This window comes from Ursus maritimus, unplaced genomic scaffold (assembly GCF_017311325.1).
Source record: "Ursus maritimus isolate PB19 unplaced genomic scaffold, ASM1731132v1 scaffold_9, whole genome shotgun sequence".
NCBI classification, from domain to species: domain Eukaryota; kingdom Metazoa; phylum Chordata; class Mammalia; order Carnivora; family Ursidae; genus Ursus; species Ursus maritimus.
In genome coordinates this window covers 58,899,529-58,914,553 of record NW_024427107.1, presented here as the reverse complement: position 1 = coordinate 58,914,553, position 15,025 = coordinate 58,899,529, and the positions used below count along the sequence as shown (strand labels likewise).

The 15,025-nt window shown below is 36.5% G+C and overlaps 1 long non-coding RNA gene across 1 annotated transcript in view; it reads left to right on the top strand.

Moving 5' to 3' along the window:
- Positions 1-13,803, top strand: part of LOC103661580 — a 407,461-nt gene extending 393,658 nt beyond the window's left edge. Inside the window, exons 6-7 of the long non-coding RNA XR_568182.1 lie at positions 9,400-9,488; positions 13,098-13,803. This is a non-coding gene — a long non-coding RNA (uncharacterized LOC103661580). The remainder of the gene's footprint in view (positions 1-9,399; positions 9,489-13,097) is intronic.
- The last annotated feature ends 1,222 nt before the right edge of the window (positions 13,804-15,025 follow it).

Here is a 15,025-nt window from a genome sequence, read left to right as displayed (position 1 = left end):
CTAGATGCTAGTGCGGACATTTTTCTTGCCACTGTTGCTTTTTTAAATTATTATTAATTAGGTTGTCCTTATTAACCTTTTATTTCCTTCCATCCCTTCAAATCCACACAGAGTGCAGAACAAATGAACTTCCCAGTCTTGAAAAATATTAACCTCAAAATTAACATACATGCCTGAAACTACTCCACTAATAAAACAAAAATAACAACATCTCTTTTACTTTAAATTCATCTAAGGATTAGACTAAAATTTTCACAAAGACCTGGCTTCTTGGATGACTTATGAATTTCTTTGTTTATGGGCGCACTCAGATTGCTTAGGACAGCTGAGTGCTCGATGTGAAGCAAGACGATGAAAATTGTGAACCTGAAGTGGATACTACTTGTTTGCTATTGAAGGTTAGAGTAAGACTATATAGATACCTACTTTTTAAAAGCTTTCCTTTATTAATTACAGAAAAATATATTAAATAAAAAAAATGTGGGGGCGCCTGGGTAGCGCAGTCGTTAAGCGTCTGCCTTCGGCTCAGGGCGTGATCCCGGCGTTCCCGGATCAAGTCCCACATCGGGCTCCTTGGCTGGGAGCCTGCTTCTTCCTCTCCCACTCCCCCTGCTTGTGTTCCCTCTCTCGCTGGCTGTCTCTCCGTCACATAAATAAATAAAATCTTTAAAAAAAATGTGACATCAAATTTAGAGAAAAGTGACTTCCGAGACATGACTCTTTGAGGAAGGAAAGAATTAGTAACAGAAAAATATGCTGATAGAAATGCTGCATCTAGAATTGCACAACCAGTGATTTAGTGACCCATAGCTCTGTTAACCCTAGCTCTCTGTAAAACAGTAAAGGTCGTAGGGAACCAGAAATATACAGACATGTGCTCTTTATCGCTTGAATCTTGACTTCTCTTTATCCTGTTTGTTCATTTTCTACAAACTACGTTTGCTTCTCCTAGAACATTTCTCACACATTTTCTTTCCTCTACACCTTTGAGCATGTGCTGTTCCTATGTGTGGAATGCCCTTCTCACCTTGCGCAGCTCTTAGGATGAGTTGTCCTCAAATTCCCTATAGGCAGGATTACAGCCTCCCTCTTATGCGTTCCCACTGCTGTACCTGCAACTTCAGCTCTTACTCCTTTTTATGCTAGACTGTTCCTTTGTTTTCCCCCTTCAACCTGTGAGTTTCTGGTGCAGGCATCTTCTCTTATTCGTGGGGTCTAGCCCACTGTTCCATAAATGCTATGGGAAGGATGGATGGGTGGATGGATGGATGGATGGATCAACAGATGGGTGGATCGATAGTTGGATGGATCAATGGATAGATGGGTGGATGTTAAAACTACAGACTGAGATACACTCCAGCTCTATACAGTTCATTGGATGTCATGTACCTAATAGAGAAAGTTATGCATTTATGATTCTAGAATTACACAACTTCTTTTTAACCATGGCATCAGATGAAGCCAGCTCACTTTTGCCAGCAGTAAGAAAGTTAACTGAGCAAAGTACAGAAAACAATAGACTTGCTTCCTGCTTCCCAGTACCTGGCAGCCCCCTGCTGTCCTGAAAAATAAAAGATACTGCAACTGCCCTGAGACAGTGTTAGACACTTAACATACAACCTTAAAGACTTACTTTCACTATTTCATACGCCAAAGCATCATTATCAGCTGCTTTTATTAAACATCTTAAATCAGAATCATCCAAATCCACTTTATGAGTTTTCAGGTTTTCTTAATGGTACCACCATCATCCATTTTGGAGACACGTGGATTTGAGCCCCTGCTTAGCCAGCTACCTGTTAATTGCATGATGTTGAACAAGACTTACCATCTAGCCTAATGTGATAATAGAACTCAATATTTAAAATGTTTTCCCCCAAGTACAAATAATAATTTTACGGATTCTATCATTTTATACTCTTAATACTCTTTTCCCCAAAAACTTTAAAATAATAACACCTGTAATTAATTGACTACATAATTTACAGCAATAGCATTCACTGGGTGTTTTGTGAAGGGTAAGATACGAGTGTATGAAATAATCATTAGATAAATGAATGCTGTAAGAGCAAATACAAATAACATTAATAATAATTTATGTTTTTAAATTATCAAAATATTTTATTAGTAAAATGGATTAGTTGAATACAGATTGAACATTTTTCACTTCGCTAATTTTTAACCTAACATCTTTTAGCAGATAATTTCAAATAAGTAAATAGCACACACACTTGAGCATTTTGATTTGATTTTTGTTATTTCTATAGAAGCTACATTTCAGTGCACTTGAGTATGCAGAGCCAGTTCGCCTTCCTCCCTCAGTGGTCTTCTCCCTCCCATCATATACAGTAAGATCGCTTCAAATCTCTCACATTTAGCCAGATACAGACAGAGGGCATAGGAAAGAAGAGAACAGGTCATGAACAAAAATGGTCTGAGCCTCCCAGATTGCAGAGCCCCTTCCTGGCTGCTGGTAATGGTTTACTTAGAGGCAAAAACCAACCTGAGAAGACCTTATTGGTTCTAAGTTTGCTCAAATATATTATAATAAAATGGCTAATATTGAATATAACTCTTCCTTCTCTGGATGTGTATTTTAAAGTACCTTTGGTTAAAATTTATACCTAACTTTTGTTTTCTTATAGACTTACTCCAAAGAAAAAGGTATTGAATCAAGAGAATATTGGGCAAAGACCCAATATGCATGTGAAAACTGTGTGTGTTTATTTGATAATTATTTTGAGAAATATCTTCTTGGTGAGCATGTTGTAGGAATGGGGGCTGGAAGGTAGAACTGAACATTCCATAATTTGGAACGTGACTTGGAAGTTTAAAGTCAAATATCATTCGGTAAATTTTTATCAAAGAAATGCATAAAAATGTGAGCTCCTGGTGATGTTTATGCTCCACACTGATACCTATTCATCACTGATACCCAACCTGCTTCCAGAAAGAGGCAGTTTATGAAATTTGACACATTTCCACTGATGGCACTGTGATAAATCTGTGATGGTAGCTCCCAGGATTCTAGGAGAATACAAAGATGGAGGGCTATGAATTCAGACTGGATGAGAATCAGGAGGTTGGAGGAATTGCCAAGAAAAGTCAAGGCCAGAAGAGTAAGACGAGGCCGATCATGAAGCCTTCTCTCTATCCTGTCAGTATAACATAAATAAGCAGGACACAGAAAATATCTTAAGTAATGATCACAAACCAACTATGTTTGCAACCTTGGCTCATCCTCAAATAGGCAAGGAGCAACAAAAAATATCCCAGTGGTCAGAAGGTCTTTCATCAACATTGATATTGTGTCCTGATCATGAAACCTATGCCTCCACAGCCTCAAGGAAGCTCCACCCTCAAAGAATGGTAATGCTCTGTTTACTTGTTCTGCCTGTTAGCAACTTCACCAGGAAGGGGGAAAGCGGGTGATGTCTTTTCAAAAGATCTTCAGCGGAGTCACCTGGGTTTCTCAGTCGGTTAAGCATCCAGCTCTTGGTTTTGGCTCAGGTTGTGATCTCAGGGTCATGAAATCAAGCCCCGTGGTGGGCTCTGCTCAGAGGGGAGCCTGCTTCTCTTCCTCTCCCTCTCCCCTGCTCTCTCTTCCTCTCTCTCTCTCTCTAAAATGAAAACAAGTCAATCTTTAAAAAAAAAAAAAAAGCAGAGATTTTTGAGAGTTTTCTAGTTAATTCTACATTAATTTAAAAAAATGTTTCAAGGTTTCTGGATACATTGTTTCTCAAGAAAGTTCATCAAGGTTTTCTTTTAGTGATTCAAGGCATTAAGTTGAAACACTAAATATGCATCTGAGTAGAAAAATGGGGAAGATTCTTCATTACAGCTTTTAGTAATCAAATAATTAGAAAATGTTACTCAGAAATAAGTCAAGGTACAGCATGGTACCTAGAGTTAATGATACTGTACTGCATATTTGAAAGTTGCTAAGAGAGTAGATCTTAAAAGTTCTCATCATAAGAAAAAAATTGTAACTATGTATGGTAACAAATGTTAACTAGTCTTATGGTGATCATTTTGTAATATATACAAATATTGAATCATGTTGTATACGTGAAATTAACAATGTTATATGTTAATTATATCTCAATAAAAAAATTTTTTTAAAGTTAAGGCATATGAAAAAGGCTAAGAATATAGGTATTAGATGGAAACAATCAGAAAGCATTCAGTAAATTGTGTTCTTTAAGAGAAAGATTTATGATTCTATAGGTCTTTTTAAAGTTTTTTGATAAAAGGTAATATTTATTGAGGAAAGCTTGAAAAATATAAAGAGATAAATGCCACTCAATTTCACTACTTGGAAATGACTGCTATTAATATTATGGCATTTCCAAGTTTCTTAACATCCATGAGCTTTAGTTTCCTTATTTGTTAAATGAGGTTAATAATACTACCAACATCATAAGGTTATTCTGAGAATTAAGTAGATAAAATGCATGAAAGCTTAACATTTGCTCAGAGTAAGCACACACGTAAACGATTACCTGTCATTATATTTCAATGCTTATCTCCATTTTTTAAATTTTACAAATCAGGATCATACTTACCTTTTGTCTCATATAATGATTTTTTAATTAAAACATTTTAAGGGGCACCTGGGTGGCTCAGTCAGTTAAGTGTCTGCCTTCGGCTCGGGTCATGATCCTGGGGTCCTGGGATCAAACCCCACATTTGGAGCCCCATATCGGGCTCCCTGCTCAGCGGGAGCCTGCTTCTCTCTCTCCCTCTGCCACTCCCCCTGCTTGTGCTCACTTTCTCTTTTTCAAATAAATAAATATAATCTTTAAAAAAAAACATTTTGAACATCTTGGGTCATGAGAATTTTTTACAATATATTTTTGATAGCTTCATAGTATAGTATAGTATTCCATCCTGTAGACTTGTGGTTAATGTGGTGTAATTTTGCCCCCAGTGGACATTTTGCAATGTCTAGAGCCATTTTTTGTTGGCACGGCTGGGGAAAATGAGGTGCTCCTGGCACCTAAGATGCTCTAAACATTCCACAATGCACAGTACAATCTCCCACAACTCTCCAGCCCAAAATTTCACAAGAGCTACAATTGAGAAACCCGAGAATATATCATGATTTTTTTAAGCCAAGCCATTCTTATTAGACACTTAAATATAATGTATTATTACACATACACTAGGATGAATATCTTAGTAACTATTACTTGCTGAGGCTGTTCTGTGGTGTGCATGATCAGTTACTTTAAATTGCATCAATATAGCATTTGTTGGTCGTGGGAGGGTGGTTGTTGCAGGCTTGCACGTGGGAGTATAATGCAAATTATCCCTAATCCACATCATAGAGGCAATTAATTACCACTTCAAATGTCCTAAAAAGGACCAACATTTTAATAGATTATTTGGTACTTAGAGTACTCTTATTGATAGCTACACCAGAGGGTGTGTTAATTCACATAAACAGTATTAAAAATAATTTTCATTTGTGTAGTGAGTGGTGTTTGCAACAGGTGATTAAGAATTGGTTAATGTGTCCTTGAAATATGCTTATTGGTCGCTACACCAGAGGGTGTGTTAATTAGCATAGGAGGTATTAAAAATAGTTTTCACTGATGTAACAAGTAATGTTTCCTAAAAGTGACTGAGAAGGAATAAGTTACAAGACACACTGTTCTTGGATGCCAGCGATGTAGGGATAGGACAAGCTCAGGAATTCAATGCCACTGGTAAAGTATTTGAAGACACAAATTCCTTTGGTCTCTAGTCCCTCCCTCCATGACAGACCCTGAAGGCTCTTAGACTCAACACTCATGGTCCTGCCTTTGGCCATTGTTGTGTTAGCCTTTCAAGCAAGGTGCTGTTAACTGTATATAAAACAGAAAGCCAGCCTTTCCGAGAGAATGCAGGTAGAATGTGTTCAAGCTACGTACTGGGAAATATAACTAACACATCAAAACCATAATTTCCCTGAAATTGTTTCTTAGGACAAAACTACCCTGAAACATGCACACACACACACCTAGAGGTAGAACCCAAAAGATTGCTCTTTGGAAAACAAAAAACTGGACACAGGGTCATCAGGTAGATTTTGGGTTAATCTAGATTCTTCATAGGTTTATGATTTGGGGTAAGTTCCTGCTCTGAGCCTATTTCCCTTATAAAATGAGGATCATAATATCACCAACCTTAGTTTGGTTTTTTTTTTCTTTTTTTTTCTTTCCATTGTGTTCTCTTTTTGGGGAAGAGAAGGTTAGTCTTTCTTTTGTTCTCTTTTAGTGGGAATTAGCTTTTTTATTTGGTTTCAAGAATTTACTTGGGGAACCTGATATTCACATTTCTCTCCCACCTGCCCTGTATTCAAGTGCAACAGCTTACAGAATCCTCCCACCTGCCTTCTGGGATAATTCTAGAAAGAATCCTAAGACAGAGGGAAATAGATCCTGTTCTTTGCCCTTAGGAAAGATTATTTGCATTTTATAACTAGAAAGATAAGACATATGCAGTTCTTCAAAATCACACAGGTTGTCTATGTTTATGTATACATATAAAGAATTGTCAATGTAGGTTCATGAGTTGTAATAAATGTCCCACTGGGGTGGGGGATACTCATGGTGAGAGAGGCTTGGGGTGGGTGCAGGGGTAGCAGGTATATAGGAAGCTCTACACTTCCTTCTCAATTTGCTGTGAACTTAAAACTGCTCTAAAAATTAAAGTGTTTTTTTTTTTTTAATAACAACAATACCTCCATCATAGGCTTTGGGTAGATGGAATGAGCTATCTATAAGCAAACCTCTTAGTATAATGCCAGGCATGTAGTAAGTGCTGAGTGTTTATTATTGCTATGGTTGTTGGGGTAAACATAAACAAAGGCAATTGCTTAATTTGCACATCTGTCTTCTCCATAATAATAAAATAATCTAAATACTTGGTTAAAAAGGAGATAGAAAAGGAGTACTGTGTGGAGTACTTGAGACTACGACTCAGGTATCCTGCCTCAAACATTTAACTAGTTCTTCATCCAGCAGACATTTATTGTCCACCTGGTGTGTGTAAGGCATGCCCTGCTGAGCACGGAGGATACAGAGATGAATGAGACCCAGCCAGCCCACAAGGCTGGAGGCTTGCAAACAAGTACGTGTGGTCAAGAGTCACAGGGAGGAGAGTCTATATCAGATCAACTTCATATTCAAATACTAACCATTTTTAAATATCAGGGGAGAAAAGATCTGATTCACAATAACAAGACATGGAAAGAAAGCCCTGAAACTTTAGTAAAGTATATAAAAGTATGTAAAAGAAGACAAATGGCCATTACACTTCTGAAATTAATCCATAAAGTCAATGTAATCCAATGTGCCAGTAGATTGAGTTTAACTGAACCAGTTTTCAAGTTCAAATGTAATCATAAATTTGTGAAAATATCTAGGAAAAATTAAAACAAGCATAAAGATAAGACTAGCTAGACTTACCAAATATTAACTGTATGCTGTGTTCCATTTAAAAAAAAAAAAGGCTGAAACCACATGGGTAGCCACATGGATTCATGCATAGATGAAAGATACAGGGTAGATGAAAATATGCCTCTCTCCTCCTCTTCCAGTTCCTCCTCCTCACCATCTCTTCCTTCTCCTCTTCCTCCTTTTTCCCCATCTTCTCTTTCTCCTTCACCTCCTCCTCTGCCTCCTTCTCCTTCTTCTGATGTAGAAATATTATTTTGAACTTGGACATGTTATCCCGCAGATCAGTTTGAGGATCTGGAAACCGACCACCAAAGATAATTGTACTCCATTTGAAGACTACAAAGTTATTTGAATGAGGGACTGATGTGCCAAGCAAAGGGGTGTTCAATTTATCCCACAGCCAGGGTTGCTCAACTTCCACACTATTGACACTTTGAAAAATTGGAGGAAATTGTTGCAGGGGAGGTTGTCTTCTGTAGTGCTTTGAGACTGTTCAGCGGCATCCCTAGCCTTTAACCACTAGATGCCAGTAGCAGCACTGCCCTCCCAAACGCAACAACCAAATGCCTCCAAATATTGTCAGGTTTTTCTGGGGGATAGAATCACCCTTAGTTAAGCACCACTGCCCTAAACAAAAGGTAAGCCATTGAAGAATTGAAGAGTTTACAGCAATAAAACACAATAAAAATTACAAGATTGTTTTTACTACCTTTAGAAGCAATTGCAGTGTTATTATGGGGGAAAGCCTAATACACTTTTTAAAGAACTGGTGAAAAAGGAGGAATCTTCAGGGACATTTGCCTGTCCCAAATCAAAGCACACTCTCCAGCTTTGCTATTTAAACTGTGGTACTGACATAGGAATTGATAAAGAGACCTAAGAAATGGAACAAGCCATCCAGAAACAGATTAATGTTAAAAAAAAAATAGTGAAATAAGCACTCCTACACAATATGATGGTATTTGTGTAAATTGGTACAATGCTTGGAAAGCTGTTGGTCTATATGTATAAAGTTAATAACATACTCATCGTCTGGGACTATATACTTGTCAGAACACTGTGAAGTTGTTACGAATATCTTTATGAGGAGTATGTTATAACATGAAAACATGCTTAGGATACATTGATAAATGAATAAAATATAGAATATAATATGCATGTACATATTGAATAAAGAATGCAATATACATTTTGGATGTATATTTTATATGAACATGATTAAGCTAAAACAGTTTAGGGAAGTGTACAATAATATTTAGAGTGTTTTTCTTGAAGTAATAAACATTTCATAGGATCTTTTCCTGCTTCTGATTTCTTTTCACTTTAACATTTTTCAATAATGAGTGTGTGTCAATTAAGGGGAAATTCTGCAAAAAAATTAGACATTCTAATTTAAAAATTGAATGGAAAATTGACCATATAAGCATGGATTTATTTCTGGACTCTCTATTCTCTTCCATTGATCTATGTGTTTATTTTTGTGCCAGATCCTACTACCATACTATTTTAATTACTACAGCTTTATCATGTCACTTATCATAATGAGCACTGAGTAATGTATAGAATTGTTGAATCATTATAGTGTGCACCTGAAACTAATGTAACACTTATGTTAATTATTCTTCAATTTAAAAAATGAATGGAAAAAAAAACTAAATAGAGATAACCTGGTGTATTTCTTTTTTTTTTTTTTTTTTTTTTTTTTGCCTTTCTTGAATGTTTCTCTTGACAATTTACCATTACTGCCATAGCTTCTTGGAGAGACATTTGTTTGTGCTGGAAAAATCTGATACTTACTGACTTATCCAGGAAACACTGAAAATTGAAGACTATATGACAAAGGTTTTGCTTTGGCCTGGTTATGAGTCAGTGTTTTGGGGATGCTGGTGATATGTATTAAATTGACTTCTTAATTTGTCTTCTTTACCCTCACATGGCTGGCATTTTATTCTAGGAGGATCTTCATGGTGGTTTAACTCCATCGTCCATTGTTATTCTTGACAGTATTCATCATGAAATGGAGACATATTGCTGCAGCTCAGGGTAAGAAAAAACTAAATTGAAATTTGTTAGTTTGAAGTTATGTCTGGTTATAGTTATGAACTTAAATCTTTATCTGGAAGTCAATTCTACCCATCCATCTTGCCTTAGATTTAGAATGCAATTCCTCTTTTTTATTTGATGTTCACATTTTTCTTCAACCTGTGTGATTTATTTTTATGATTGGCATCTTGGTAAGATTAATTTTTATCATTTACTCTCAGTATGTTAATACTTACACATAACTTTATTAGTTCCTGCCTTGATGAAGTAAAATTTATTCTTAATTAATGAAATATCCTACCTAGGCTAAATGGTATTCATAGAGAATTGTAATAAATGTATCAGAGAAATGAACTATGTTGAATTATTTCTAGAAAGTGAATCAAGATAAGTCTTAGTCAGGAATAGCATTTTTTTATATATTCACCCCATCATTAATAATACTGATTCCTATTACCATTAAACACGTCCCTACAATGTCTCTTAGTTAATATAATAAAATCTTTCTACTGATTTTCGGAATCTTAAGGAAGACAGAATTTGATGCCACAGTCTAGGAATCATAAATATCTATTGAGAAGTGTTTAAAATTTTAAACAACTCCGGAAATAATATCTTTGGCTTATAGCTTTTCTATTTAAGTAGAAATGTTCCCATTCTGATGAAAATTTTTAAGGTATAAGACCTACCAATTTATAATGCTGGCCTTGGAACAAAGGCTCACACTTGATTAGTAAGCTTTATGAATCATGTTTAGAGGGAGAGATTGTACTGAAGGAAGTTTATTTGACCCTCAAACTGCTTACATGAAATATGAGCCACATTTTTGCTTTCTGATTTGCTAAACCAAAAGAACCACCTATTATATTACCCTAAATGATACAATTATCAGACCAGTCAGAATGTTCTTATTATTTACTGTGTCATCTTCCAAGAAGAAAAATGTCTAACTAGGAAACAAAATTATTAGATCTTTTCTCCCCCCAACTTGGCAACCCTTTAAGTGAGTCATGTCTTACGTGTCTAACACATAACACTACTTTCTTCCACTGTTAAGCATGACACCCTCTAAGTGACAGGATTATTACCAAAAACTTTTTGGAGGATGAGCCTGGAAGTGTAGCCATAGTGATCTTTCTTTTTTTTCTCTTTCTTTCTTTCTTTCTTTCTTTCTTTCTTTCTTTCTTTCTTATTCAAGTATATTTAATATACAGGCTACAATGTAATGATTCAACAATATTATACATTACTCAGTGCTCATTATGGTAGGTATACTTATGATCCCCTTTATCTATGTCACCCCTCTCCCACCTATCTCCCCTCTAGCAACCACCAATTTGTTCTTTGTATCTAAGAATCTGTTTTTTGTCTCTTTTTTCTCTCTTTGTTCATTTGCTTTGTTTCTTAAATTCCATATATGAGTGAAATCATATGGAATTTGTCTTTGACTGACTTACTTCACTTAACATCCATCTCTCTAGCTCCATCCATGTTGTTGCAAATGGCAAGATCTCGTTCTTTTTTATGGCTGAGTACTATTCTAGTATGTGTGTGCACATACCACATCTTCTCTATCCATTCCTCTATTGATGGACACTTGGGTTGCTTCCATATCTTGGCTATTATAAATAATGCTGCAATAAATATATGTGTGCATATATCTTTTCAAATTAATGTTTTTGGGTTTTTTGGGTAAATACCCAGTAGTGGAATTCCTGGATCATATGGTAATTCTTTTTAAATTTTTTGAGGAACCTCCATACTGTTTTCCATAGTGGTTGCACCAGTGGGCATCCCCACCAAAAATGCACAAAGGTTCATTTTTCTCCACATCCTTGCCGACGCTTGTTATTTCTTTGCTTTTGAGTTTAGCCATTCTGACAGCTGTGAGGTGATAGCTCATTATGGTTTTGATTTGCACTTCCCTGATGATTAGTGATGGGAGGCATCTTTTCATGTGTCTGTTGGTCATCTGTTTATTTGCATGTTTCCTTTGGCAAAATGTCTATTCAGGTCCTCTGCCCATTTTTTTATTTGGGGTTTCTGGTATTGAGTTGTGTAAGTTCTTTATATATTTTGGATGTTAAGCCTTTATTGGTTATATCATGTGCAATATCTCCTCCCATTCAATAGGTTGTCTTCTTGTTTTGTTGATCGTTTCCTTCACCGTGCAGAACCTTTTTATTTTGATATAGTCTCATTTGTTTATTTCTGCTTTTGTTTCCCTTGCCTGTGAGACATTTCTAGAAAAATGTTTCTATCGCTTATGTCAAAAAAGTTACTGCCTATGTTTTCTTCTAGAGGTTCTATGGTTTCAGGTCTCACATTTAGGTCCTTAATCCCTTTTGAATTTATTTTTGTGGATAGTATAAGAAAGCGATCCAGTTTCATTCTTTTGCATGTTGCTGTCCAGTTTTCCCAACACCATTTGTTGAAGAGATGGTCTTTTTCCCCATTGTATATTTTTGCTTCCTTTATCATACCTCAACAAAGTTCATATATGAAAAACCCACAGCTAATATCATACTCAATGGTGAAAAACTGGGAGCTTTCCCCTTAAGATAGGAACAAGACAAGGATGTTCACTCTCACCATTTTTATTCAACATAGTGCTGGAAATCCTAGCCACAGCAATCATATAAGAAAAAGAAAAGGCATCCAGATTGGTGAAGAAAAAGTAAAAATTTCACCATTTGCAGATGATGTAATACTGTATAAAAAAAAAAGCCCTAAAGACTGCACCAAAACTACTAGAAGTGATAACTGAATTTGGTAAAATCACAGGATACAAAATTAATATGCAGAAATCTGTTGCATTTCTATCCACTAATAATGAAGTAACAGAAAGAGAAGTTAAGGAAACAATCTACTTACAATTGCACCAAAAAGAATAAAATACCTAGGAGTAGACTTAATCAAGGAGGTGAAAGACCTGTACTCTATCAATAAAACATGGTAAAAAGAAGTTGAAGATGACACAAACAAATGGAAAGATACTTCCATGCTTATGGACTGGAGGAACCAATATTAATATAATGTCTATACTACCCAAAGCAGTCTACAGATTTAATCTGTAGTCCTTACCAAAATACCAACAACATTTTTCATACAACTAGAACAAATAATCCTAAAATGTGTATGGACCCACAAAAGACCCTGAATAGCCAAAGTGAGTTTGAAAAGGAAGAACAAAGCTAGAGGTATCACAACCCTAGATTTCAAGATATGTGACAAAGCTGTAGTAATTAAAATAGTATGGTGGTAGGCTACTGGCACAAAAATAGACACATAGATCAATGAAAGAGAGTAGAGCTCAGAAATAAACCCACGGTGATCTTTTTTTTTTTTTTAAGATTTTAGTTTTTTATTTGTCAGAGAGAGCACAAGCAGGGGGAGCAGCAGGCAGAGAGAGAAGCAGGCTCTCCACTGAGCAAGGAGCCTGATCTGGGGCTTGATCATAGGACCCTGGGATCATGACCTGAGCCGAAGGCAGACACTTAATCGACTGAGCCACCCAAGCATCCCTCACAGTGATCTTTCTTACACTGCATTTTTTAGTGCTCACTAGCAACCTGTGAAATAGTCACTCTTGCTATTCCCATTTTACAGATGAGGATACTGAAGCAGAGAGAAGTCATCTGCTTACATTGGAGGATGTACCTGATCTGATGGTGGGGCTGGAAATGTGAAGTCAGGCAATCTGATTTGAAAACCTACAATTAAAAATACTGTCTGCCTCACTTCACCATCCTGTTTTGATGTCAAGGGGATTCTAATACCTTAAGAACAAAGTATAAGCTCTTCTGTTGCACTACTACCTTTCAGTCATTTTAACAATTGCAGATTTCTCTGAGTCACTTCCATTCAGTGGCAGCAACTCAAATGAAGCCAGAAATTGTGAGGGCCACCAACTCTAAATTAACCACATTACTACCCTGGCCATCTCTGACACTGACTGCATGTTTGGACATGGACTAAACCTCCTCCCTAGTCTACCTCACAACTCTCAACCCTTCACCATTCAGATTAGAAGGAGTCAGTTGCCTATTTTTAAAAGTGCTCTGATCCTTCTGGGAGGTGCAATGAGTCATGCCATCCTCTGGACTCCATAGCACCCTGGAATCTTACTCAGCTATCACTCATTACATGAATTGTAATGAGTGCATGTACTTGCCTACAGACAAGCTTTGTGGAGACAGGATTGGCATCTTATTTATCCTGGTCTTCCTGGGACTTCTCACACCAATTATGTGCTTTTAAAAAATGTAGGCTGTTTAATGAATGTCATAGAAACATAAAATTTAGTACAATCTTACCCTTGCTGTTTGAATTCCTTGTACAACTCTACAGTTCTTCCATGATATCTACCGAGGGCTATAGAGTGTGAACATAGGGTCTGCTGCTTATGTGAGTATTTAGCTCTGGGTGAGAGGAAACTCAAAACTTGAGAAGAAAGCAAGTAAACTTTAGGTTTAAGATATTTTTACACATTTTTATCTAAAAACGAATGCATACTAGTTGTAGAAAAATATAAAAATGATAAAACACAACTCTAATAACTTCACCTTACTTTAACACCATCAATTATTCCACCTAATCTTTTTAATAGCTGTTGTTAAGCCATCAAAAAATAGAAAGGGGAGGAGCACCTGAGTGGCTCAATCCTGAGATCGAGAACCGTGCGGGGTTCCACGTTCATCCCAGAGTCTGCTTGTTCCTGTCCCTCTGCTCCTCCCCCACTCACTCTCTCAAATAAATAAATAAAATCTTTTTTAAAAAATAAGAAGGAGGGGTAAAAAAGCCTCTTGGAAAAACAAAATATTTTAGTTACAATGATGAGTTATAAAGAGTAAAGCAAGTCAGTGGTAACTAAAGACAAATATGGTGATAACAATGAAATCACCTTTGTGACCTCAGAACCCTCAGCTCCCAGATGATTATCCAGAGATAATTCCTTTCATTAATTCATTAAATTACTGTGACATGGCACAGTATCATATAATGGTTAACCCCTAATAGATTAAACAGAACTGCAGAAAACGTTTCCTCCTTTTTCCAATAAGATCACTCATAAAAAATTTCCAACCACCTACTGAGCAGAAACAAATTAAAGATAATCCCTGCCCTAGGTGATTTTATGTAGTGATCTCTTGTCAACCTCTAGGCTCTATCTCCCTGGAAAATCTTACTTTTGTCAAACTCTAGGTTGGCACAAATCAAGGTCTCATATAAAATAGGGAGTTAAAAATGACTGAAATGACATTAAATATATTTTTAAAAGAATAAATAAATTTTCCAAAAAACAGTTTCCAAAACAAGTCAGATCCATGGCATTAAAACCCAGTCATATTAGATAACACTTTTCATTCATCACTTCTGTTGTTCAGGATACCTTGCTGCGGGGGCGCCTGGGTGGCACAGAGGTTAAGCATCTGCCTTCGGCTCAGGGCGTGATCCTGGCGTTGTGGGATCGAGCCCCACATCAGGCTCTTCCGCTATGAGCCTGCTTCTTCCTCTCCCACTCCCCCTGCTTGTGT